The 27,442-nt window shown below is 40.6% G+C and overlaps 1 protein-coding gene and 3 long non-coding RNA genes across 8 annotated transcripts in view; 2 read left to right on the forward strand and 2 right to left on the reverse strand.

Moving 5' to 3' along the window:
- PRSS35 (serine protease 35) overlaps positions 1 to 365 on the reverse strand; it is an 11,487-nt gene extending 11,122 nt beyond the window's left edge. The window contains exon 1 of the mRNA XM_035321799.1: positions 232 to 365. The gene's annotated coding sequence lies outside the window, so the exon portion shown is untranslated. The remainder of the gene's footprint in view (positions 1 to 231) is intronic.
- Positions 366 to 4,847: 4,482 nt separating this feature from the next.
- Positions 4,848 to 14,250, forward strand: LOC118164887. Of its 3 annotated transcripts, none has more exons than XR_004749719.1 (3): positions 4,848 to 4,981; positions 5,578 to 5,637; positions 14,229 to 14,250. It is a non-coding gene; the product is annotated as an uncharacterized LOC118164887 (long non-coding RNA). The 3 variants fall into 3 exon arrangements; XR_004749721.1 differs by lacking the exon at positions 14,229 to 14,250 and adding an exon at positions 13,040 to 13,108; XR_004749720.1 differs by lacking the exon at positions 14,229 to 14,250 and adding an exon at positions 8,710 to 8,840.
- Positions 14,251 to 14,661: 411 nt separating this feature from the next.
- LOC118164886 lies at positions 14,662 to 21,953 on the reverse strand. Of its 3 annotated transcripts, none has more exons than XR_004749717.1 (5): positions 21,666 to 21,953; positions 18,529 to 18,981; positions 16,123 to 16,298; positions 15,749 to 15,863; positions 14,662 to 14,750 (listed from the first exon to the last, which is right to left on the reverse strand). It is a non-coding gene; the product is annotated as an uncharacterized LOC118164886 (long non-coding RNA). The 3 variants fall into 3 exon arrangements; XR_004749716.1 differs by having other exon boundaries at positions 18,529 to 18,911; positions 21,666 to 21,951; XR_004749718.1 differs by having other exon boundaries at positions 18,529 to 18,706; positions 21,666 to 21,950.
- On the forward strand, positions 21,905 to 23,074 carry LOC118164888. Its single transcript, XR_004749722.1, has 2 exons — positions 21,905 to 22,009; positions 22,875 to 23,074. It is a non-coding gene; the product is annotated as an uncharacterized LOC118164888 (long non-coding RNA).
- The last annotated feature ends 4,368 nt before the right edge of the window (positions 23,075 to 27,442 follow it).

The following is a 27,442-nucleotide window of genomic DNA, read 5'->3' on the forward strand; positions in this document are numbered from 1 at the left end:
GGGGGGGGGAGGAGGAGGGGGTCAGAGCAACGTGTCGCTTTTCAGTCCTATCAAAACTGCATCCTTCAGGGGCTTTACACCAAATCCTGCACAAGCCCCGGGCACCGACACCCCTCAGCCCCCCGGTTTTGCCCGGTGACAAGAACACGGCCGGCCCCAGCCCTCCTCCTGCCCCGCTCCCCGGCGGCCGCCGCCCCGGCCAGGTGCGGGCAGCCTCCCGCCGGGCCCTACCTGGCCCCGATGGAGCCCAGGGGAGGGGAAGCGGCCACCTCCACGCCGTGAGAGACCTCCCTGCCCTGCCCCGCCGCCCCCAGCCCCGGCCCCGGCACCCGCCGCCGCCGAGCACCCGCGGCTACTGAGGACGGGGCGGGGGGGAGCTGCCGGGTCTTCCCGGGCGGGGGAGGGGATGGAAAAAAGGGAAAAAAAAAAAAAAAAAAAAAGAGCAAGGGAGGAGGACGGCAGGAGAATGGGAGGGCTGAGGGGAGATCCCCTCTGGTGGGATGGGGTGGGATGAAGGCACGGGGCGGGGAGGCTCATCGCCGCGGAGAGACGGGGCGATCCCGGCTGGGGCTGGAGCTGGGGCCGCGGGGGAGGCAGCAGCGGCCGCCGGCTCCTCAGGCGGTCCCGCGGGCCGGGCCGGGCCGGGCCGGGCCTCCCCGCCCTTCCCCTCAGGGTCCCGCCGCGCCTTTCACGCCCGGCCCCTGCTGGGTCCGCTCCTCAGGAGCCCCAGCCCCGCTCCTCAGGGCCCCAGCGCCTCCAGCACCTCTCTCCTCTTCTCCCCAGTCTTTGTTCCACTCTTTCTAATGGCTCTGTCTTCCACTGCCAAGGCTCCCGGGGCCTGTGTGGTTGTAGACGGGCAGAAAACCCAGCGCGGGAGCTGAGCTTTGGTGCCTTTTTCTTTGCCCCTGCCAAGGCAGAGACCTTTGGTTGGGGGTCCGTGGTTCCTGTATTACTGCAGCCCCCCTGGAGGGACCAGGAGTCCCAGCTGGTGTCCCGTGGCCCCCCGCCCTACAACAAAGTTCTTCCCGTGCTGTGCAGGTGCACCACACGAAAAAATTCACTCATTAAAGACTTTTGCAAGGGCTTAACCAGAGTCAATTCAGTGAGGTCTTCTGCTGAAATCAGCTCGTGCTAGACGATTACCCTCTTGATTTGCCAAAACCAGCAGGAAATTTGTGACATTGCTAGAGATCAAGTTGAGATCTCCAGAGTGCTATTTTGTTGTCACAATCATAAGAATATCCTTCCTTTCAAAGGCTTAACGTTTGCAATTTAGTGGAACTAATTGTATAAATAGGTTGGAAACGAGGCATTGGCCAAGAACTGCAGCCTAAAGTTTCACTTCACATCTTCAGGTTGATTTCTTCAAAATCTTAATTTTCTTGCAGGTCTGCTTTTGCTTCTGCTTGTGTGTACAAATTAAGTCTAATACTAATTATTTATGCACCTGAGAAAATGAGCTGAAAGATTCCCAGTTTAGTTGACAAGGGAAGATAGAAATTAATGTTACCAGGTAGTTATGTTTTACAAGCAACTTCTTGAACATAATCACTTTCACACTGGGTCAGACCAAAGGCTTTGCTAGACCAAAAGGCTCTGAAAGACCATTAGTATAGGGCAAGATCAAGCCCTATATCAGGTAGTCCCCTTGAGCACTTTCCCTGCTACCAGTATTCTAAACTCAGAGGTTTCCTGTGGCAGATATAGTTGCTACGCACTTAATAACCTTTGCTGGGTTTCTCTGTCAGGCACTTGGCCATCTTCCCTTAAACCTGGGTAGGCCTTCAGCATTCACAACTGTGGTGGCAGGTTCCACAGGTCAACCAAGTGTTGTCCACCACAACCACTCTCTCACTCCCCCTCCTCAAAGGGAAAGGGGGAGAAAATATGATGCAAAGGGCTCAAGGATTGAGATAAGGACAGGGAGATCACTCAACAATTATTGTCATGGGATAACATGCCTCAGCATAGACTCAGCATAGGGAGATTAGTAAAATGTATTGCCTATTACTAACAAGCTAGAGAAGTGAGAAAAAAAGGAATGAAACTATGAACACCTTCCCCCCATCCACCCTCTTCTACATCCTTCCCCTGAAAAGTGCATGGGAATGGGGCCTGTGGTCAGTCTCTGATGCTTCACCTCCGCCGCTCCTTCACAGTCACTCTCTGCCCCTGCCCCACGTGGATGCCGTCCTTCCCAAACTGAGCCTGTGGGGGCTGCCCACAGGCAGCAGCTCTTCAAGACCTGCTCCCACACGGCTCCATACCACGGGGTCCATCCCCCAGCACCAAACTGCCCCAGCATGGGTCCCCCACGGGCGGCAGCTCCTCCCTAGACCCCTGCTCCTGCGTGGGCTCCTCTCCACGGGCTGCAGCTCTGGCCCGGGGCCTGCTCCTGTGGGGGCTCTCCATGGGCCGCAGCCTCCTCCAGGCCACATCCACCTGCTCCACCAGGGGCTCCTCCACGGGCTGCAGCGTGGAGATCTGCTCCGTGTGGGACCCATGGGCTGCAGGGGGACAGCCTGCTCCACCAGGGGCCTCTCCACAGGCCGCAGGGGAACTGCTGCTCCAGCACCTGGAGTAACTCCTCCAACTCCTTCTTCACTGACCTTGGGGTCTGCAAGGCTGTTTCTCACTGCTCTCTCTCTCCCAGCTGCTGTTTCAGCAGGTGTTTTTTTTCTTCCTTTCTTAAATATGCCCTCACAGAGGCACAAACAACATTGCTTATTGGCTTAGCTCTGGCCAGCGGCAGGGTCCTTATCTAACATAGGGCAGCTTCTGGATTCTTCTCAAAGAAGCCACCCCTGCAGCCCCTGCTACCTAAGTCTTGCCACATAAACCCACTACAGTCATAATGAGATCTCCCAGAGCCTTCTCTTCTCCAGGCTGAATATCCCCAGCTCTCTCATCCTTTCTTAATAAGAGAGGTGCTCCAGCCTTCTGATCATCTTTGTAGCCCAGCTCTGGACTCACTCTAACATGTCCATATCTTTCTTGTGCTGGGGGCCCCAGACCTGGATGCAACACTCTGAGTGGGGCCTCATGAGGGCAGAGCAGAGGGGTACAATCACCTCCCTCCATCTGCTGGTCATACCTCTTTTGATTCAGCCCAGGATGCAGCTGGCCTTCTGGGCTGCTAGTGCACACAGCTGGCTCAGGTCGAGCCTTTCATCCACCAGAACCCCCAGGTCTCTCTCCACAGGGCTGCTCTCAATGAGATTTTCTCTCAGTCTGTCTTCACGTCTGGGATTGCTCCAACTCAGGTGCAGCACCTTGCACTTGGACTTGTTGAACCTCATGCAGTTCACATGGGCCCACTTCTCCAGCCTGTCCAGGTCTCTTTAAATGACTTCTGTTCCTTCTGTCGTACCAACTGTACCACTCAGAGTGGTACATGGTTTCTGTCCATGGCAGCTTCCAACACTCAGCTAGACAAAGCCACAGCTGACCTGGCCTGACCATCTAGGCAATAGTACTGCTTCAAGTGGAAGGCTGGACTGCGTGGCCTGCAGAGGTCCCTCTCAACCAATAGTTAGTTCTATGATTCTTTACCTCAAGATGGGAGCAAAATAGGATTTCTCTAGCAGTACTGTGATGTTCTCTGTTTTATTCTCTGCTGGTTTTCATGAACCTTTGTAGCAGTTTATTTATTTATGTATTTATTTTGACAGACATTGAGCACTAAGCCGGTGCTCCTATGGAACCATTTCCAAAATTCCAGAACTTTCTCTCCTGAGAAGTATCAACCAGATGACCTTCCTTTTCATACGTGAAGTAAGGATCATTTTTCCCCATGTGGGCCATTTTGCATTTATCTACATTAAAATACATCTGCCATTTTATTTCTCAGTCTTCACCAGCTTTTTCTGCAATTCTTCAAGATTGGCTCTTTGTCTTTATTAATCTCAGTAACTTGGTAACCTCACCAGACTTTGTGACCCAACTATTCATCCCTTCCAGATCATTTTTGAATATGCTGAATAGTGCAGGGCACAGCAGGTTGTTATTGGTACTTGTAACCTCTACAGGAACTGGCTGCTTAGTACTACGTTTCCTATTTTGCAGAAAATTTGGCTATCAAATGTTTGTTTCTGTTTAGTGAACTCAGACTAATGGGACCAGTGTGCTTCTGCTGTATCACTCCACTCTCTCTTGCTTTCTGAATTTGCTGTAGGTTATTTTGTGCTTTCCAGTAAAAAGTGGAAGAAGCAGCTAATAATAATAGATTTGACTCCTGCTTTCACACTCCTATCTCATATCAGGACACTCCTATCTCATATCAGGACACTCCTATATCATATCAGGACATTCCTATCTCATATCTGACACTCACTGAAAGCTCTCAAGATAAATGAAAAGTCCATAAAAGTTATTTTGGAAAAAATAGACTATGTTAATGAACATAACCTCTATAATTTTTGTTTGTTTTATCTTCCTTTTTTTTTTTAACCTTGTTCTTGAATCCAGTTTCATTACTAATATTTTCTTTCTTGAAATAATGAGATTATACATTTTGAATAATTCTTAGTACAAATTTAGAGGTTTTTTTTTTTGGGGGGGGGGGGGATTAATTCTCATATTAAAAGTTACCTCAAAATAGCTAGTTTGAAGCAAAGAATATATATTTCAGGTAATGATTCTTTAGAAGCATACTGTATAATATATATGGTAGGGCTGTAAAAATATAATTGTTGGAAAAGTTCCAGCATGCTAATTTTACCCTTCAGAAGTAATTTTATCTCATTAGAAGATTAGTGAGCCCTTACGGTATTTATACATGTTCCAAAAATAAGTTTGACATCATATACCAACTGAGAGACATTCAGCTGGAACTGAGCTTTGAAAGACTGACACCTAAAAAACAAACAAGAGAAAGTGAAAATGAAAAGCAAATCAGCATTAACAACAAGATTCTGCTGACTTCTATCAAAATTCATCCCTGCATATCTATGAAGAAAATAAAGCAAGTTTTTACCACCAGGTTTGTACCTTTCATTTGAGTGCATTCACAGAACTGTAATATTCTTAGCTTAAAGTAGATAATCCTCCAAATGAGCTACAAAGTGTTTCCAAATAAGATTTTCCTGGAATTTTTTGCGTGTAGAAATTTGAGATAGGAGCTTCAACTTTCCACTTGGGCAGCATACACAGGGCGTGGACGTACCGGCTGGGCAGCCACTCCTGGAATGCAGTCTGGCCTTATGACACTGGACTAACATTCTGCTCTCATGCGGGTCTTGCACACATGCGAATAATTTTTGATCATAACAAGAAAATGTCCACTATCTAAGAATTGTACTCCATGTAGTGCATTATGCCTCAGCAGAAAGATCTACCTACCCACAAACTACTCTGTCACATATGAATGGTGGGAAGAGAAAAGAGGCAAGTGCAACTCAGGAAAAAAAAAAAAAAAAAAAAAAAAAAAAAAAGGGGGGGGGGGGGGGGATGGTTCATGGAGGTCAAAAAGAATGCAAATGCCTATAGCCAAATTGAAAGTTCAATGCATAGTCCCTAGCCATATTCGATGAGTAGGGAGTAAGTCAGCTTTACTCTTTCTTGCTTTCTTTTATTCAGTCCCTCCAGTACTGATGTGTACACGTTATTCCAAAACAAGTGATTACTTGGATAGTGCAGGTAAATCCCTTCTCTTCACACTTTAGTTCTCAGACTTCATCGGGGTACTCTTCCAGTTCAGCTGATAGCATATGTTTCACTTCCTTTCTACTTTTCTTGCCCCAAGAAAGCAATTTTTTATGAGCTTTAAAACTTTTCCAGTCCCCCAACACTACACTTGGGATAACTCATTGGCTCATGATGAATGGTTGTGAGATAATTCCTACTGCTTTCCGAACAAAGGGATGTGAAATACAATAGATCTTTCTTACACGATCAAGAATGGTCTCCATGGCAGTGTCTCTTCTGTGGGAGCTTGTTGCCACAGAAGCCCTTTTGTTATGTGGACCAGTTGGGGTTGGTTATTGTGCTGCTCAGAGGTTCCTGTGACACAATGCTGACCGGTTAGACTAAGACATGGAATGAAACAGACCTCTGTTAGAGACCCTGGCATTGAGGACCTGGAAAATACGCAAGAACTGCAATAAACTGCATCATTTTTAAAGAGCGTGCACAGAAAGGACAAAGAAGATGACAATGGTATCGCTAGCTCAGGAGGATTCTGCATAGACCAATGGGCTATCACAGTGCAGGCTGGTGAGATAGTTACTGCTTGTAACTTGGTTATAGGTGTACAAGGGAGTATGGTGCCAGAAACAAGGATAAGAGCAATGGAGGCGATGTCATCAACGCAGGAACTTACAGATGAAAACAAAAGGTGGGATGTGAAAATTGGGGCATCTGTTTGTAACTTGATTTTCACAATGTGAGTCTATGAACTAGATTTATGTTTAAATAATAGACCAGGAGAGGAAAAAAAAAAAAATACAAATCTAACACTTTGTAATAGTACAAACAGAAAAATCCCATTTCTGAGTTAAAACTATGTCAAATTTGTGACATAGAGAACGCTCTCTTCAGAGAGACAGCAAGCAAAAATAAATGTGGAAATTTATAAGCATGTGACTTACAGGAGAGAGCCTAACTCTGCAAAATGGAAGTGAATTTAAAGCCCAGCCACAAGCTAAGTCCTGCCTTTCCTAGTTTTTACTCCCCCCAGGAACAGCAGCTAAAAAGCAAGCCAGACAGGCTCGTTGCTCTGAGGTTCATATGTTTAGTAGAAGATCACGGTTGTTTGTCCACTCAACATGGCTAGAAGGGCAAATCCTAACGGTTTTACCTGATATGTAGCATCATGGATATTATATACATATATACATTTTCCTTACAGAAAAAATCCACAAGGAGAGGTATTTCTGGAGATGTGTCAGATGGCAAATATTTTTATACACATGATGTGTTGGCAAGTTGCAGGCAGGTACAGTTGTGTTGGGGGGGAACAAAACTACCAACAACAAAAATCCCACCATTTTTTTGAGCTTACTACTTCAAAGCAAATGGTTTCCTCTAACTGACATTCCCATTGCATTCAGAACACCAGTTTTACTGGAAAATACACTGAACTGTAGATTGTATACAGAGTACTATGATATGCATCAATGACGTTTTGATGCGAGGAGAAAAGTGCATGACCAGAGACTCGAAGAAGCTTTGGAAAAAGAACTGACTTTGCCTGGCTAAAGCCAAATACTCATTCCCTCTGCAAGCCTTTAGATTGCTATAATGGAAACAACATACCACAGAGGAAAATTAATAAAGTGATGTTGACATGTTAGATAAAATAAGATTTTTAGCTACCATCAGCGTGATTGACCCAACAGAGGAGAAAGGGATTCCAGGGAAAGAGGAATTAGCAAGGGACATTGTACCTAATCTCACTATTCAAACTAGCAGAGGGTCGGTGGGAGTGAAATGCACATCTTAAAAAGTCTGAGAAATCAGAAGAATCAACAGCAACCTGAGAAAAAGTGACATTCAGCATAAAACTGTGTCCATGCTACTTGCAAACAGGATATTGAAGCACTTTTCCTCTCAAAGTACGGTCAAAGTAGGTAAAGGAGAAGTTACAGAAATTACATCTTCAAGAACTCCAGAAAAATAAATAAATAAATAAATAAATAAATCTCTCTCTCTATATATAAATTGAGATGTTGGCCTTGATCTATGGGTAGTAAAGAATATTGTCTTATGTGAGGCCAGTGTTAACTGAAGGTGACCATAAACCATTTACTGCCATCACAAAGATGCCTTGGAGAATAAAAGATTAATTTCTCAGCTATCGCTGCATGACTTATAGACTGAATACAAACCTGAGAGAAAAACCATACCTTAAACAAGCCATATACTTAACCACATTCCAAAATAGTATTGCATCAAATGGTAATTTTGTCTGTTTATTCTTAGTAAACCGCAGTACAAAGTAAGAGTCAAAGATAAGAGTCAAAGAAACCTGGTGATACTATTTTCAAATTCCATTCACAACTCTAAAATAGCCATATGTTTCTGCTAAAATTATTAACAGTTTAATAGCTAGTAATGTTGAAATTTATAAGGTTTCATTTAGACTTCAAACTTCATATTCCACTGAAACGAGCACAGGCATTTTATACCTCTCAGAGCTGTAATTACTATCTACAGACTAGGAAAACAACACTGGATTTATTGCCAAAACCCATGGTGAACACAGCCTCAGGTTTGCCAAGTATGCCTTGTTGCCATCCAGAGCGTGTTAAGCGAACATTATCTTTGGGTCTCTGAAGCTGGCAGGAGAATCTAGGGCCAAACAACAACCAGGACATATTTTTAACTCTTCCATCTTCTGTTTCACATCCCACATAGTTCTCTCCTGTTCATGAATATTCTCACTCACCTCCACTGAGTTGGACAAGGCTCAGTCATGCTAGTAACTGAGGGAAAGTACAGCTGCAGCAACGTAATCGGGAATCTTTTCGGTGGGTGATACTATGCAGGAGACTGGAGTAAACGCTCATTACTGTCCTTCGTGGCTCTAAAATCTCTGCATATTTCTAATAGTTATAAAGCCATCTGTAGGTTTTCAGTTTGCTGCTGGAATCATTTCCACATTTCCACATGCTAACAACTCAGTGAATGGTTCAACAAGAAAAGGGAAGGCAGAAGTGCTTTGCCCTGATCAGAGACCCCTTTGCACTTTCTCTGTGTTGACTTCTGCAGGACTATTTGCACAGAATCACATCTCCTGTCTGTCATTCTGGCCATGCTATTGTCCTAAGGATTTCCAAAGGTCTGGCATCATTCCCAAAATGTTAGAGGCAGAAGTGTCTTCAAAGGCAACCCATAATAAATATGAATAGATATTGAGGGACAGCTTAGTTTCTCTTTCCTTCTTTCCTTCTTTCTTTCCTTCTTTCTTTCTTTTTTTCTTTCTTTCTTTCTTTCTTTCTTTCTTTCTTTCTTTCTTTCTTTCTTTCTTTCTTTCTTTCTTTCTTTCTTCCTTCCTTCCTTCCTTTCTTCCTTTCTTCCTTTCTTCCTTTCTTCCTTTCTTTCTTCCTTTCTTCCTTTCTTCCTTTCTTTCTTTCTTTTTCTTTCTTTCTTTCTTTCTTTCTTTCTTTCTCTTTCTTTCCTTCCTTCCTTCCTTCCTTCCTTCCTTCCTTCTTTCCTTCTTTCCTTCTTTCCGTCTTTCCTTCTTTCTTTCTTTCTTTCTTTCTTTCTTTCTTTCTTTCTTTCTTTCTTTCTTTCTTTCTTTCTTCTTCCTTCCTTCCTCTCTTTCTTTCTTCCTTTCTTCCTTCCCTTTTTTTTTTTTTGAAAAGGCTGACCTGAATTTGACCTTTTTCTTAGTCAAAACAAGTCCTCCTAAGATTGTCCTTCAACCCATCCTCTTTCACTGTCACTTGTTACACTCCCAGCTTCAGGCGAGATGCATCTTTACGCAGCCACAGAGAGACTGACCGGTGCCTCTCTCAGAGGAGTAGCAAAGTGACAAAGACAAGACCAAAGGGGGCAAGCTACAGCATGTATTTTTTCCACATGTAGCAGGCAAAGAACTAACAAAAAATGTTAATTGCCCTGACCAAAAAAAAAAAAAAAAAAAAAAAAAAAAAAGTAGAAAATATACTAATTTTGTCTTGTTCAGAAGCTGCTTGGGAAAACTGTAAATTTGGGGTAAGTCTGGAGGCTAGTTGGAAAAACAAGAGCTGAGTTAACCATGGCATGAGCTGATTTTTTGGGGAGAGAATGTTCTGCTTTTGTTCATTGCTGCCTCAAAACTCTCTAGCAGGTTGTCAAGCTATTATGCTCGCAATGAAACATGCAATGCAAGTAGGGGAGCGTGGAATGCTAATGACAGTTGGAAGCTGCTTCTATCAGAGCAGTGGTTTCAGAAGTGTTATTTGTACCATACCAAATCTATAGTAGTTTATTGGAATCCTTATTATCCCTGAACACCCACACTTTTCGCTTTGAATGACTTTGTGAATTAACTGTACTACAGAATCCATCTTTGGTGGCAACTTCCACAACCCTATTGATTTTTTCATACCAATGTAATATTCATCCCCATAGATTTATTCGGTCTACTTGGTGGTGCAACCGATAAGGTATGAGAGACAAACTCAAAGCCCAAGCAAGACAGTGGGAGGGCTTTTTTCACTTCATGGACCTCATTATCTGGTCTCAGGAGAGACGTATGAAAATGTTGGTGGAAATTTAATAATCACATAGATTCTCTTACTCTACCCATTACAAGTTTTTGCTTCTGATTATCTCTGTAGCTCCTAGTCTCCTTGCATACTTTATCCGTATTAAAGCAAAACAGATGCGAGAAGATTGACTTTAGAATGAATTTCATGCAAGTTAAAATAAATGGAAAATTATAGCCCCAGCTTGTAATGGAAAACTGATACTCATCTTCAGAATTATCACTCATCCACATACCTCTGCTCGGCCAAGATTTTTAAACTAACAACTGCACATGACTCAGTTACCAAATCCTCGTTAACAGTACGTATAGCCAAAACTCCCTGAGATGGGGCTTGTCTGCCTCTTGTGTTTGTACAGATCTCACCTTATTTTCAGTAGAGGCCAACACTTATACATGTTCAGATTGTTACCAGAATTTGTGGGACTACTCCCTAGATAATCCTTCTCTATGACAGCAAGTGTAAACTATTTGTCTTCATCTGTGTCTTGTCCCCGTTCCATTCTCATGAAGACGCTGATCATTATTACAGGGCTGACTCCTCTCTCTGCTTGTAACATCATCTGGTATCTTTTACTCATTATATGTTTGAGCAATGTTCATTTGCTTTTGGTGTTGGCTCTCAGCTCTCTATTTCACTTTGAAAGGAGCTTTGCTTTTAATTTATGATGCTCCTTCCAATCCTTCCTCAAAGCTCTCCCTCTCGGTGACGCTTAGAAAGCATTTACCCCACTTAGGCTATCGATGGGCTGGAACCAAGCACACTAATGATTATCACTATATTATTTCTCTACAGTGTCCGTTCTGCCCATATACCATGAAAGACCTGTACCGGCAGATGATTGTAGAGTCCTGTTTTAGGATGGAGATTCTATAAGCAATAATAACACAAACAAGCAATGAATTTTTGCAGCAGGTGATGAAATATAGACTGGTACATACATTATTTCAGTTGCCACAATAGTTGTTTTGGGAGAGATTTAAATATATATAGTTATTCTGCTTGTGCCAGTACCTCTTCTGTTTCAATTGTAATTACTGACACCACACTGCTGCAGCAACTGTTCTGCATTTCCACATGAAAATCTCAATTTTAGTAATTCATGAACTGCATGGAAAAAACATCTTTTGTTGAAAATTGGCATTCAAGCTACAGTCTAGAAATAGTTCCTGTTTGAACCTATTTCGTTACTTCAGGAATGTTATCTAAGAACACAAATAATACTGTTGCTGTTCTAGAAAGCATTCGTTCATTTTTCCATGTTCAGCACTGCCTTTGAGGACACTGTTCTGTATTTCAATCATCCATAATATGAACTTTTAAAAATACAAATCATTTACTGTGTATCAGCTTTGTACTTCCTTGCCCTTTAATAGTTACTGCTGAGTAGCAGTAGGAAGCCTGCAGTCACATAGATTAGAGAAAGAACTATAGAATGCCAGAAAGCGTATGGAAATGCCTGTTTCTTTGATTTACTTTGGCAGATACATGCTGATAACTATATGCCTAATTTACAGACTCACTCCAGAACAAAATGGCTTTTGCCTTGCAAGTTAAATAAGCACCTAGCCAGGAGAAAGGCTTCCCAGTTTCTAGCAGAATAAACAAAACGGAGTCTTCCATGACATTGTAAAACTCCTCCAGAGAGTGAGGTTCCCAAGTCAGTGAGCTCTTCTCTCAGCTCATTTGTAATTCCCCCTTCAAGTTTATTTCCTTTTTTCTCCACCCTGGGAGAGCCTTGCAGTCTGTAGACTTTTACTCCAGCCTGTGTTGGGCTGCACAACCCTCGCAGCAGCTAATCAAAGCTACAGATCTCTGGGTCTCAATCTACTCTTCTGCACTTTTGCTACCAGATCTGTCAAATCACAGGAGTTAAACAACAAAGCTGGTTAGCTTGACTTGGATATAGCACATGATCAGAGCCTGCCAGATGCCAGATTTTTCCACACTTCGAGACATTTGGCTGAGGATTAATGTATATTCTTTGCTACCTGGAACCTGAGTGGAGATTCAGCAGCTAGCAATATTTAGAAAGGGAACATCTACCATCTGTAAACACCATAAGCTTAATACCCATTGAAGATTAAGCAGCAAGTTATTCAAAATTCCATAGCTGTGTGATTTCACAGGCCTAGAACATGATAATCATTGTCTACATTCTGGCATAAGTATACACATAAATAGAGCTTTGTACATGATTCATATGTGTACATTTTAAAAGACCAAATAATTCAGGCATATCCTGTCTGTAATATTGCTGAATGCTTAATTTAACTAATTCATTTGATGAACTTGAGTGTCCTGTGACACGAGAGTGCACTGCATATTCCACATGAGTGATCTGAAACTAAAGAAGAAAATATAATGGGTCAAATTTTAAGAGAAAATTCACAACCCTCTAATTATTTTCAAATTATATGTACAAGCAGAGCCCATCACAAATACAATTATATGTGCAAACTCTGTGAGTGGAGGTCACACCATCTTCTGCATAGGAAAACTCCCCTAGGGCAGTAGACTGCTCATCCAGATTATTCACAGGGCTACTGAAAGCCAAGCTTTTTAAAGATCAGCAAATTCAGAAAGGAGGCAATCACACCATGAAAGTTAAAGGAACAAATAATTATTCCTTATTAACCCTTATGAGATGATCAAATAAAATGATGTTGGTTTAATCTAAACCTTCTCCTTCATCTTTCATTCCCAGCTAAAATATCTTGCACAGTGCAGTGAAATAGTTGATTTTAGGTCTAAGTTACAGATATTAACTGAAGTGCTAAAATCAGTTTAAATAGTCTTTAAACAGCACAATAATTTATATAAAATTGTTCTCATGCACCTTGCAGGGCTGGAACCTGCAGTGAAGCGTATCAGGCTTTCAGCCTGCATGACCAAAGGCTCCGCTTTGTCCTTCCCAGGTGCTTTACTTGATGGATCTTGCATTGTACATGACAAAAAGTATGTATGTCTCAGATGCTGCTGACCAGTAGAGATTCAGCTCTTTATTTAAAGGCAAAATCCTATCTGACAGGCCAGCTACAGATGGTCACTTCTCATGGAGAAACACAAGTAGCTACAGGAAGCCCTGTTTGGGATGATTTCTGGGGGAACTTCACTGCTGTAATCATATGGTCGGAAACATGGGGAAAAAGGGGAAAGAGAGAACACAGGGCTGCCTTTACAGAAAGAGGCCTCTTATTTTCAACTAATTGTTGACAGCCCTATAATCCATGTTGTGCATTTCTGCCTGATTTGGCCTTCACAAGCTCCCAGAAATAGCTGCAAGAATAAATGCAAGTCTTTAATTCCCCCCCAAAATATTTTACGTTCTCTGAACGTACTGGAAAACAGCTGAACAAACCCACTATCAGTTGCCCCATTTCAGCACCAGGCATAACAACTAAGGGAAAATGTAAGGAGCCTCATGAATTTTTACACAGTATGGTTCATACCCAAACAACAAGAAAGACCTAATAGCAAAGATCTGCTTTTACATTTTATCAACATAAGCTCCATATAATATAAAGTCATCAAAACGTGTGCCAAGGAAAAAAATCTCATTTGAGCTATTTCTCTCACAGTGCGTTGTTATCGTAGCTGTCAGTTTTCCAGTGCATTCTTTAGAAATGAAATTGCCCATGGATTGAAATCATAGTGGTTTAAGCATCAAAGAATAAGAGGCTATATTATTTATGGAGCTACAGTTTGTCATAAACCACAGTTCACATGAAAACATTAAAATAACCAATCCAATGCTATCAAAATGAGGTTCTTAAAATAAATTGAATGCAGTGGCATTTAAAAAACATGCAGTGGCCTTTAAAAACTAATGACAGATATCTCTTCCTATTTTGATGATGGCTTTCTTACAACTTTAATGTGCCTAGTGTATCAAAATCAGTGTAGGCGAAAATGCACTACCAGTATAAGACTTCTCACTGGTATTGTTCATTCCAGTCATCGTTCCCAGTCAACTGTTTCCTTGCAAACTAAACCTTACACCTGATACATATCTTTTTTATCTATTTATTTCAGCTAAGACAGGGCCAAAGTACAACGTAGAATTTTATGGGAAGACTGGATCCACATTGATCTATCTTTTACAATCCTTGCTACATATTTTGAATCTTGAGACTAAATCTATGTGTATAAATATACCTAAAACACTTTCATTCTGATTTCCCATTACATTGGCTTTACCTTTCTTTTACTGGTAAAAAGGGGATGACCAAGAGGAGAAAAATCCCAGTACCTAAGAGGTGTTTGTTTACACAAATTCCGTTCTCCACTGTATGAATTACAGAGAAAAGTGAAATGTCAGAGTTCTGTGCTGCCATTCTCCTTATCAAGCCATGTATCCAAATTTATTGCGGGGGCATTGAATTTTGAACTTTCATATCTGAGAGCTCAAAAAGTATTTGAAAGCTCAAGTAGATTAGCAGAAATGGCAGGATTTCTTTCTTTCCACTTTTTCTCCCCATATTTCCCATGTTAGTTTTGTATTTCTTTTGCTTCCTTCTGTTTCACACTGTTCTGGAATTCCAGTACAAGATAATCCTATGCACAAAAGAAAAACAAAAGAAAAACTGCATATGATACTGTAACTTTTGCAGATGTTACACTGTGAACTGTGAAAGCTTTATGTAAACTTCAGAAATGTCCTAACATCCAGCTGCTAACAAAATGAAAATTAAATAGCAATCTTTATTTTACAGACTTGTCCAGTCCTCTTGTGATTTTGGAGAATGCAAAAAATCCACGTGTCATTCATGTTTGACCTGTTCTTACAGAAACAAATAGTAGAAGGACAAACTAAAGAAATCTGCAAGATATTCTACCTTAGACTGTACCAAGGTGGAACATTTCTTCTTGCCATTTCACCATTACAAGCTAAGGTTTGACTTGTTCACAAATAACCTGTCAGATCTTCATGTTATAACAGATACACCATAGATGAAAACAAGACACAAAATAACATATGTTCAGGGATTTTCATGAGCTGTTTTAACCATCTACGTGCTTTACAAAGTAACTAATCCTTTAGTTGTCTGTGCGAGTAAGAAATTAAAAGTCAAAACTAGAACTGTTAAGTTCAGGTTTCCAATGAAAACAGCATTGGTTTTGATCTGAATTTGGAAAATCTTCATATTCTCACTGTATCAAACTCCTTCTCACAATAACATAGGATTTGGAATTACATTAAAATATTTTCATAATTAAGGACAGGAGTAGAATACCATTTATAACATTTCAACAATTTTAATTTTAATGGACTAACTAATTGTAATTCTGTTAATAGCTATAGAAATAGCTCTCTGGCAGAGATGTCAATGTTAGGAAAAAAGTACAGTGATTAAATAGAAAAATTACATCAGCAAATTAAGACCCTTTACAGGTTTGCCAAATAAAACTGTGGCTAGTGAAATGAGACACTGGTTCAAGCACTGAATGCAGCAGAGCCTGGTGCAAGGGAGCCAGAGAAAACTGACGAGTCTGGGAATCTGTGCCTGAGGATATGGACAGGATTAGCAAAGGCTGATGAGGAGAACACATACCTGCTTGAGAGGAAGAGGTAGGAAATTCCCTCTTGGCTCCTCTCCCCCAGAAGAAAGAGGCCCGCTGGTAGTGTAAATCTTAGTCATATTGTTTTGGGTTAGAGGTTGCAGGGCTCTATGGATAATAGAGAAAGAGGTGTGAGGAATTAGCTTACCTGTATATGGCCAGCATTAAATTTATGCCAGGAGGGAAAGACCTGGGTGGCTGTTGCAGAGGGTAAACAGGGAGTGCCTAAAGGGAAAGAGCACTCCAGCAGCATGGTGCCTGGTTGTGAGAGGGTGTCATTCAGTAAAAAAATAGCCAAATTCCCACTTAATACACCAAGAACAAGTTTTATTATATTACTTTTGCCTTTAGCTGTTTGCTTATCTACCTTGAATGTCACATGTTGCATTCTCCAGTCCAGGCATCTGGAAAAATAAATGATTTGTTTTCACAGAGAGTTTTTCGTAACTTAGATCATAAACTTCTCTGGCAATTTAGCTCATGAAGATGATATATGAAGACTGATGTGTTAGGTCTCTCTGACTGGGGAAGAGATCCGATTACCTAGGGAAGAAATGGGAAAGGTTACCCCTGGTACCTAAGCAACCCTCTCTGTCTTCCATTTCTAAAAGTAGTAGAGTCTAGTGTGGAAGAGGAAGAAAGGGGGAGGAAGAGAGTGTTTTTTTTTTTGAACACTGCCAGAACTTTTTTCTTTCAAACTCTCACAACATAAGCTAAGTCCAAGAAGGGTCTTCAGGAACAAATTAGGTACCACAGAATGTTTGCAGGGGTACTAAAGGTAGCCACTGAGTAAATTAAAGATGAGGACCACCATGAAGAGCTGCAAAAGGATGTAAAAAGAGTGATGGGTAATAAAATAGATGATAAAATCCAGTAGAGATTACTATAAGGTGATGTGTAGGGGAAGAAACAATTTCAGTGATGGACCCCAACTTGACTATTACCATTTTTGTTTGAAATCATGCCATAAACACAGTTACTTCCAGGAAAGTATCACCTCAGTGTTGAGCAGCTATTAAAGCAGACAGAAAGTTAGGCATTATCATGAAAGAATACAGTAAAAAATGAAAAATGGTACTATGCCACAATAAAATGAAGATGTCCGCACATCTTGAATACTTTGTGCAGTTCTCTTCATCTCTCAGAAATAATTGAATAAAAAAGGGAAATGGCAGCAAAAATGATGTAAAGTATAGAACAGGTTCCATATGAGAAAATGGCCAACTCATTTTGGAAAAGAGTTGATATAGAAGAACAAGAGAAGGTTTTATAAAATCTTGAGTGGCAAGGAGATAGGAATACAGAGGATAGGGATTGCTTTTTCTCTGTCTTTTCCAACAGGGGAGACACTAAATGAAACTAGCAGGTGACAGGTTCAAATTAAACAGAAGAAAGTACTTTTACATGCACACATATTTAACCTGTGAACCTCCTTTCCACATAATGTTGTAGATGCTGAAAGTTCACATAAATCAAAAGTGGTTGGACAAATTCATGCAAGCAAAATCTGTTCCAGGCTTTTAATGTAAACAAATCACCTCTAACTCAAATGCATCACCCCTAAACTAAATGCATCACCTCTAACTCAGTTGGCTCCTGAGCCAGAATTCACTCAGAAGAGTATTCTGGGAAGTGTCACTACAAAGTTTGCTGGAAGCCACTGTTTTTTTTGTTGCTGTTGTTGTTGTTGTTGTTTTCCTTACAGTAGATGTGTATCAACATATTTTATACATGAAAACACCTCACTCAGTGGAGACATGAGAATCAATACAGATGATCTCAGTGAGCTTTCTCAAAAGATGAAAAAACTGTGTAACAAGACCAGCTCTGGGCACTCTGGAAGGAGAAGCCATATCATTTTTCTGCAGAGGGCACATTAGCTGATGAGGTCTCATGCATCTTGAAGATGCAGCTCCAACAGAAGCTACCATCTGTCATATTTCTTTAAATGTGAAAATGCCATGTATTTCTTCACCATGAATAAATGAACTCTTGGGGAATTGCCTCCACAGCAGTTAGAGGCAGTTGGCTCTTTGCCATTAGTAATCAGAAAGTATGCTTCTCTGAGGAGTACAGGATAAGATTTCAGTTGAACACCAGTGCTTGTTTCTTGTGCTTCCTATTGTTCACCTTCATAAGCTGCAGGAAGCTGTCTTTGCTCTTCAAATATTTAATGTGCTCTATATGCACATTTGGAGAGTGTATTTGGAGCTAGGTGGGTCCTTGGTCTGACCCTGTTCTGTTGATCTAATGTTTTTGTTTGTCTAAGTGCTTTCCTGTGTGATAGAGTCCAGAGACTTGAACTAAAGTCTGCTTTGCTCCTTATCGAGCTCCACTCCAACTTATAAAAACCTTGCGAGCTCACCCAGTTTTTGGAGTACATTTGGGTCAAGCTGCAGATAGAAGAATTCTGCTCACTTATTGTCAACTTGAGCCTTCTTCTGAGGTACCTGAACTTGGAGGAACACAAAAGTACTCATTACCTTCCCCAACACAGTTTCAAGCTTCAGCCCAGCTAGTTAAGCACTCTTTTGAGACATGGAAGATGTGAAAGACATCATGGAGCCATCAAGCCACACCAGACTGAGAAGGGAGGTGAGCCCAAGGCTCCCAGTTACTTGGTAGCTGCTGTAACCACGAGGATGCTAGTGTTTACAATTCACTTCTGCTTTTGACAATGAGCCTTTGAGTAGTTCAAGACCTCCATCCTTTTATCTCTATTAATAATAAGAATTATAAAGCAAAGACTAGGGAAATAAATAAATACACATACCTTAGAGGAAGTTGCCTGACCAGCCTCTTGATACATTCTTAGCTGTGTGCTGCTCTTTTTAACAAAATAATTTCTACTCCTCTCTGGAAGCACAGCTACCAATAGAGTCAACAATTGAAAAGGGAAGTGCTATCTTCTTTAGAGAGTCAGAGCAAGTACCATCATCAAGCCTCAATGCCTGCAAGGAGAAGCAGGGATTCAGACCCTGTGTCTGCAGGGTACTTCGCTCAATGAGACCAAGAGCAGCACAGGCATTGCCTGTGTGGTTTCTATGAGAATAAGATGTTTTGTTCGTTTGTCAGATGAGCTGAAGTCTTTATATACCCTCCACTGATGCTGTCTGTCTCATAATCTGCATGTCTTTCCCATCCACTGAAGAGATACTGGAAGAAATCCCAGATATAAGGGTTACAACCTCTGTGCTGAAGAAGTCAATGATAAAGCTGTATTGCCCTCAATGGAAGCTAGAAATGATCCAATATTTTAGGTGGTAAGGGTTATTTTTGCTTTGTCTTCCCACTTCAGTGTGGCCAGCAGCCAAGCAAAACCTTTTCTTCAAAGTTTGGAAATTTAACTAAAATGCTTAGGGCTACCAAAATATACAGAACACAAACAATTAATAACTATCTAAGGTGTGTAATAAATATGGAATATCTGAAGATCTCATATATAAATCTTACACGTCAGAAATAAATCTGCATAATTAAGCTTTTTAAAATAATTTATTTATATTTGCAATACTGCACATTCTGCTGTTGATCCTGTTGAATGCTGTTGACAAAGCGATATAATTACCAAGTTAAAAACAGTCAGCAAGTGGCTTAAATCAGCCACCGGTAGGTGTTTCCTACACAAATGTGAAATGCCGAACATCGCCAATATAAACAAATTGAGAAAGTGTAGTATTTTAAAAAGCTAGATGTCAAAATTATTGCAGTATTATTGAAATGTAAAATACAAAAGCTTGGCATTTGCAACACACCAGTTTAAAACCATCAATTAATTCCTTCATTCACTCCTATGTAATGTAGCAAAGCAATAGTCAAGATAGGATTAATGCTTATGGCATCAAGGATTTCACTTCCTGGTCAACTTCAGAATCTCTTTTTCTACTGCAAAGGCTTTTTGTCAAAAAGCTGTGAGAATTAAAAAGGACCTTCTCAGCTTCATCACAAATCAATTTTGTTTGAAGTTTGAGGGAAAATCACTGTACGTTATTGGAAAATGAAGGGAAGGTGCTTAAATAAAAATGTTGAGAAATAAAGTATCTAATGGCCTCTTCACTGTCTATGCATGCAGTTATGCTTTTCTTAACTAGCTGAGGCATGCACTGAAAACTGGGGAGATCTTGAGAAGAGTTTTCCATATTCTCTGTTCACCTTCTCCAGTGACTAAGTGTGTACCTGTGCCAGCTCACATCATCTCTGCTGCTCTGCTCCCCTTTTCTCTAACTGTAGCTTGGGAAGAAAGAGAATAAAGCTCTTAAGCATTTTGCTGAACGAAGGCCTTTAAGCACCTTAAGGTAAGGAATGCATCGTGTTTTGTCCTCTCCACCCCTAAAAAGCACTAAATATTGTCAAGGATTTTGGCCACTATTGTAACACAAATGAATTACAGCCCCTTGTGCAAAACCCAAACTAAAAACCACTAAACCATGCTCTAACCCATAAGTATAGCATTTGCCTACACATTCCCTACCTGCTGGTTCCTCTGACCACTGTCACTACTGTGTCAGTCACGCGGAGGATCCACCACCATAACTGCAGAGAGGTATGGAAGTCTGCCCCTGTACCCTTTGTGTGTTGTATCTTAGCTATACCTCCTGGCATTATTGTTATAATTCTTAAGCTTCTTATTTTCTTCAATGCTGCTACAAAATATGTTACAGTCCAGGTGCTGTTATGTTCTGAAGTGGTTTTGTAAGTAGCTTTACACTCATTTGTCAAGTAAATGAACCTGGCACATTCCTTAATGCCTTTATTACTTTTTTTTTTTTTTTTTTTTTTTTAACTAATTGTAAATCATTCTTCATCAGTCAAAAGTAATTTCTCATGCCCTGTTGGACTTTAATCAAATACTGTAACTAGTGATACTGAACCTACAGTAGGATTTCAGATCACTACAGTTTATTGGGATCATATTGCAAAGGCTTTCTTGTCAAAGATTATACTTACAAAATGTCTCCTTACTTGCTGTGTACCTTATCTTCCAACTGGATAACCAAAACCAAACCATACATCTCTGAACTGTCCCACTTATGCGTAAATGGGTCCGTGTGTACAAATACAGTAACAGAAGTCCCAGAAAGGAAAGAGTCACTCATCAGAGCTACCAAAGGCACTTCATGCAGCATCTAGAGCTGCCTCAGAGCTCTTGCTTTTCCAAGTACTCAGCAGACCTCAACCTAGCTGGGCAGATCTAAAAACAACTGGTAGGTGCAGCATAGCCAGACTTCATTTGTTATCAGATGCAAATAAATTTGGACTTGCTAATAACGCATTGTACTGGGAAAATGCAGGAGGTCGCAGGAGAACTGAAAGGAAAGGTGGGATTCATTGGTTAGGAGGCAAGTACCATCGCCTCAGGATAGTTAGCAAATAATCTTTGCAACCTCTTGAACATCACTTCCTAAGAAACACGGGTACAGCTCTACATTCTGCCTTAAAAACTTCAGCGCTTTTTGAATGTTCTTGATTTCCAGTCCAGCTCCTCTTTTCTGTCCAGCTTTCCTCACTCTGGTACTTTTCAGAATTGAGAAATGTGTGTTTGCAACATGCTGTACATCAAGGGCTTTTCAGATAAAGAAGTGGGGCAGCAAGGAGCTGAACGACTGCTCATGTCCACAGGCAAATCTGGTGGTGGAAGTTCAATGCCTTTTCAGGGTAGGAACTGCAAAGCTCTTCTGCCTCAAAATGGTTCTTTTAATATTTAATTTTCCAGTACAACCACTAAATTAAATTATTGCTGGCTTTCCCCCTAGCCTTTCTGCACCACTTACACATGCTGGTATACAAGCAAGCTGTTCAGGTCAGCGCTGCTGCACGTCGAAACAATCTTGGTTACCGTAGCTAGTGCACGCTACTTTGTGCCCATCTTTGTTATTGAAGCATATGCTAGTGATATGAGCGAGTACTTACAGAAATGGGTCGCTTCTGCGGATTATCAGCAGGACGTAACATTCACTCCCTCTCTCAGGGCTAGAGAAAGGACAAGCGTGGTTTGTCTTGGAGGAACAAGTTACAAGACAACACAGCTGTGGAGAATTAATTCATTCTCTTGAGAGCAGCAACAGTAATGTAGTGGGTGCTGGAGTGAAAGCCAGGAATTTCTGGTCCTCCTTAGAAAGGGACTTTGAGATCCTGGCTCCAAAGGAGAGCAGAGGGAAGACGAGAGGTCCTTTGTCTTTGCAGCTTGTCTGAAATGGCTCAGGCTTTCAACCTTTACTTCAGTTGGCTGAAGTAAGGCATGCCTTGTGCATTAGGTAAGATGTGTGGGGAGAATAATAGAATAATGTTTAAAAAAGAAGGTCACGCTTAAAATTAATTTTCCTTTTTCACAACAAGATGCATTAGAAAAGTGTTGGAGCGTCAGTAATGTTATCAAAATCTTCTCCTTGCCTGAAAAGCTGTCCCCCTCCAATGCACAGACATGGCAAAGTTCTTTTCTTTAATGGGACAGGACACGGCTTTAGTTGTTGCAGTACAACAAAACACAGCTTAGAGAAACACAGCTACTTCAGGCTCACTGCAGCTGGTACACCACACTGTAAGTGCATGCAACTGCACCGACTCCAGCAGAGTTAATGCAAATCACACTGGGAGGTAGAGCTTTGATTATAAAACTTCTGTAGAGTATTGTTGTGTACAGCCTGTACTGCTATGCTTTGAAACAAGGTGTAGCCAATTTACACATTTGAATTTTTTTGTCCCTCTCCTTCTCTCAGTCCACTCATAAGGTTGCTGTGTGAATCCTTATCTTCCCAGAAAATGTTTGCTTTTTGTTGTTACTGCAGTATGTATGTGAACCAAGTTTCTCATTGTCTTTCTGTGCAGCCCATGTGCCTCTGTTTTCTTAATTCAAAAATAATTTAGGAGTTACTAGCTAGGTTTTTAGTGCATTGGGACAAATTCCTAGTTCATTATTGCTTGATGAAAAAATAATAAAGTTAAAATGTGGTCTATATACCATTAGATTATTAATTTATTTTTATTACTAATTTAAGTTTTATGCAGATATATAGAGTTTATCATAATCTTAGCTTAATTACTGAGCAATGCAGATGGGATATTTAAATTTAGCTAATTTCAGAGTCCCCCATTTTGGTGTAATCATATCTCTCTTGACAGATAAATGCACCAGGAAGAACAGATAACTCCTTGATTTGGGATCCATCCTCTGACAGGAGCAAAGGACGAATGATCCTACTTGGAGCAGATCTTTATCCTGAAAAGTGCTAGACACTGATCTTCACCCAGCAGCAAAGCATCTAAAGACTGTGATGAATGATGGCTGGAGAGCTCAGCACCTGGCAGGAGGGAGCTTGTAGTGAGCAGGAGACAGGATCACGGCTGCTAGAAATGAGCAGGCTGTTACACTGCATGGTTCAGTTAACAGGGAAAAGAAAAAAAAAAAAAAGGCTGAGTAGAAAGGCAGATTTAAAGTCTTTACTTCATGCAGAGTCTTTTAAATATATCTTGGACTAAATCTACAGTGTCTTGGATACTGGATTACCAGCCCATTTGAGAGAAATTATTTTGAGATGTCAGATATTTTCAGAAAGCACAGGGAAGGCTCGTCATGCTACAAACTGGTACGAATGCCACCTATGGGTGTAAAGGAGAAGATTCAGAAGCTACACCTATAGACATGCTGTACCTGAACTCCAGATGAAACACTAGACCTGTCACAGACTGTTGAGGAGTTTGCGGTGCAAAGGGAGAGCATTGGGAGTCCCTGCAAAGCTGGCAAGAGCTGTAGAGCCAGTTAAGGGGTTAAGACAACTGATAATAGCTTTAGGACATAAATATACCTAACACGCTAAAGTTAGTATGATGAGATTTATGAGTCATCAGAAAGAAATAATACAGAAACACGAGATTTACAGTTGTAGAGTGGAACCATGAGATCAGGTAAAGGATATATAGCTCATTCATGATGTTTTTCATATATAAAACATGACATAGTTTCTTAAAAAATACGTTACAGGAGTTTCCATGAAAAAAAAAATGTGGCCAAAGGAAACAAAGTAGAAACTGAAGCAATGGCTGAGACAGCATTTCCATTTTCATTATTCTAAACTTCAAAAATAAATTCTAGCATTAAGTGTCTCATGATTGTTAGATCAGAAAATCATTTACTTTCTTTTGAAAGCCATAACTGAATACAAAAATTGTTCCTGGATATTAAAGAAAGTGAGTTACTGCTTTCTGCATTCAGATACATTCAAATCATTTGGCTTTCCAAACTCTAAACATGTCTCATTGTATATAACCCTCGGTAAGGAATGTGCGCTTTGGTGCATATGAAAATATTGGTTGAGACACAAAGACGTTTGATATACTGCACATGCACCATTCATTTATTTTCCCTGACAATTTGCATGCATAGCTTTTGGGTTATCCAAATATAAACTTGCACATACCCTGAGAGTTTGGAAGGTTCACACCCTTTTTTATAATCCAGGCAACCTTTCTTCCCTGCACATTCCCATTAGGCCTCTGTGCAGTGCTTGCCAGAAGACTGAAGCTCAGCAGGTGTGGTCTTTCTGTAAATTTTTCCCAGTGGAAGTCTAATGGCAACCTCTCGCACGTATAAAATTATAATACTCACCCAAATGTTTGCTGGACTGGGACCTTGCTTTGAAAACAGTGGGGTGGGGACTATGTCTTTTAGTTTACACCAGCATGTCCTGACTCCAGATCACAGTCCTCCATGCCACAAAACCAAACAAAGGCAACAACAACAAAAAGAATAGTCATCAAAATATTCCCTACAAAAGCCGCTAGATCATTTAAAGGCCCAGTTTTAGAAGGGTTCATTTCGTAAAACAGGAGAAATTCTTGGTGCTCAGCACTTTGTATGATGGGCAGTTTTTTATTTGACATATTGGTTTGCAAAGCGACAGTAGAAATGTGCAGCTACATGTTTCCAGATAGATGACATAAAGATTGTTCACTTGGTCTTTACAAAATACTTTGGAGATTAAATGTTACGCAAAGGCTATCTGTTACTGAAACATGCTTTCATTGCATCTTTGTCTTGTCAGATTCATTATGACATATAAATTGCAGTGGTGCTGTCATGATATGGAAATTAAGTTTCTGACAGCTTCTGTTTCTGACCCAACCGCAAAATATTCTTATGGATGTTACTCAGCATACAAAAACATCTGCTGAGAGCAAACACTTTAAACCATTTGAATTCTTTATAAGAGAAACTGTTTAAAGAGAACTTAACATCTCACGATGTGGGGAAGATATGCTCCTTCCCTATGGATGAGCAGCTTTCTCAAAGCCCCAAGTCCAGACTTAGTGCATGGCCAAAAAATGGTTCTTATAACAAACAATTCCTTTCTGGATCCAGTTCTAAAGCACGGACAGTGTTCTGACTCAGTCAGAACAAATATATTTCTCACAGGAAAGTAATCAAGTTAGCTCAGTTTTGAGGCACATGTGATCAGAGAAGTTAAAGCAAGTATGTATATAGTATAACTTCAACCTATAGAAAAAGTCCACAATCAAATACAAGTGTAAGAATTACAGGGAAAGATGCTGCCTACCCAGTTACCTCTTTTACGAATGCACTGTGAGGACCCCGAATTTCTGCCTTCTGCAGAACTCCTTTCCAGACCACCTAAATTTCACCAGCTCACCTGTCTGCATTGCACAGTGAAAAAAAAAAAAAAAAAAAAAAATAGATCTGGGGACTCTTGCACTGGAAGTAATTCATTGTTTCACTCTTGTGACAAAGGGGGGAAAAAAACCAACAACACAACAACAAAAAAACACCTTAGGTTACTGTTTTAGGAGGCAAGATTTCTCTTTAACATATATTAATGGTACCACCTATATCCCTTTTTGGTTTCCACATGTCCAAATTCACCACTTGGACCTTTGCAGTACCAAGGGCAAGTACATACTAAACCTTATATGTCTACATTAATATTTTTCAGCATCTCAGCTATTCCATGATTTCTGGGAACATGGCCCACATTTATTTTGCCACATTAACTGGAATTGCTTTAGGACCAGTATGCACTGCAGGAACTCCTTTGGCCTTCCTCGTCTGTTATGTAGCTGTAATTTAAGACATTTGTCAAAACCGTTTGTGTTACATTTTTTATTTGATTCTTTCCATTCCTACTAAGGTGTAAACCAGCAAACTCTGTTACAAGCTCCTTCTGCTTAAGCAGAATACAGCAGGATCACTTTGTTATACTGACTTTAAAAGACTTGTTGATTTGTAAGAGCCTGAATAGCTATTTATTGCAGAGGTAAATTGCCACTGTGCTCCAAATTATAGCTATGGACATGTAACTCATATAAATCTTCTGCAATCCAGTTTAGTGTTGGCCAATCAATCACCAAAACGGTTGTGGCAACAGAGGTTTTGTGGTTTGACCAGGGATCGTGGGCAGCAAAAGTACGACGATTTCTAGATGTCAGAGGATGGGGAGCTCACACTTTGTAGGGAGTGACAGTAATACTCGTACCCATAACTCAGGTACCACAAATAATTTCACCTGCAGCATTTTTTTTTGCCATCAGGGCAAGTGCATAAGAACTGTTCCAAGAATTACAGAAAAGAAGCATGATGTCAGGATTATGAGAAAAATCTTGTCTTTTCTACTCACAAAGCTATGTCCTTATGGTCAGAGAGCTTGGTAAAAGAGAGTCTGTATGCTCACAGCTACAGGAGGGGGTGGAGTGAGATTCAGTTTCAAAAGTCCTCGCAATACCAAGTGACTGGGTAGTGAAATGGCAGATTAAATAGTTAATCCCAGTATTATACATACAAACAATGAATTATTCTAATTTACTTAAGACCACTTAGGAAAGAGGCCACAGACCAAAGATTGGCACAGACTTTTAGAGGCAGTAAGAAAAGCAAAAAGCGTTTCAGAAATTATCTATGCATAAAAACTGGAAAAGAAAGAGAGAATATCAATGTGGCATAAAGCCAGACATAGTACACTTGCATTTTGGATACTGTCTGCATTACTGGTCATCTCAACCCCAAAGATTTTTAGCATAGGTAATGGGTATTGATTATTTATCATACTTCAGAAGTAGGAGTTAAAAAAAAAAAACAACACCTGATGAGAGCTGAGAAGATACAAAATTTTCAAACAATACATTGTTAATTATGAAACACATTTTACCGGGATATTATATAAACCAGAGCATAGGGATTCAAAAAAGAATCAGACAAAATCTATGGCTGTTAATTGTAATAGTGGGCTGGTAAACTCTGGCTCAGGAAGTCCCCGGTCCCCATAATTTATTGGCACAAAGTTCAGCACTACTTCTGCTGTTCTCTTTCTCCCAGCAGTGCCTTCCTTCTGAAAAATGTTGCAGCACAGGCTTCAAGGGCTATATGGAGGTGGAATTTACTGAAAATAAATAACATTCTGTTTTTAATGGGGATTTAGAGATTTTGAGTAATGACGTGAAATCCGTGGTGTGAACATTCCCTAAAGAATTATGAGGACTCTACAACCAGTAATAGTAGCACAGGGTAACAAGTAGTGGTATGTAGCTTTATTTAGACATACTGTTCTATCCTGCTAGGATTAAACCATTGTAGAGCTGTTTATTTATTGATTATTTATTTTTAACATAAACAGTCCTAGATGTGTAATGTTTTTCTTTGAGAAGTCTCTTCTTGCTTCTTACGAGTACAAACCAATAAACAC

Source organism: Oxyura jamaicensis, chromosome 3 (assembly GCF_011077185.1).
Source record: "Oxyura jamaicensis isolate SHBP4307 breed ruddy duck chromosome 3, BPBGC_Ojam_1.0, whole genome shotgun sequence".
Taxonomy (NCBI): Eukaryota; Metazoa; Chordata; class Aves; order Anseriformes; family Anatidae; genus Oxyura; species Oxyura jamaicensis.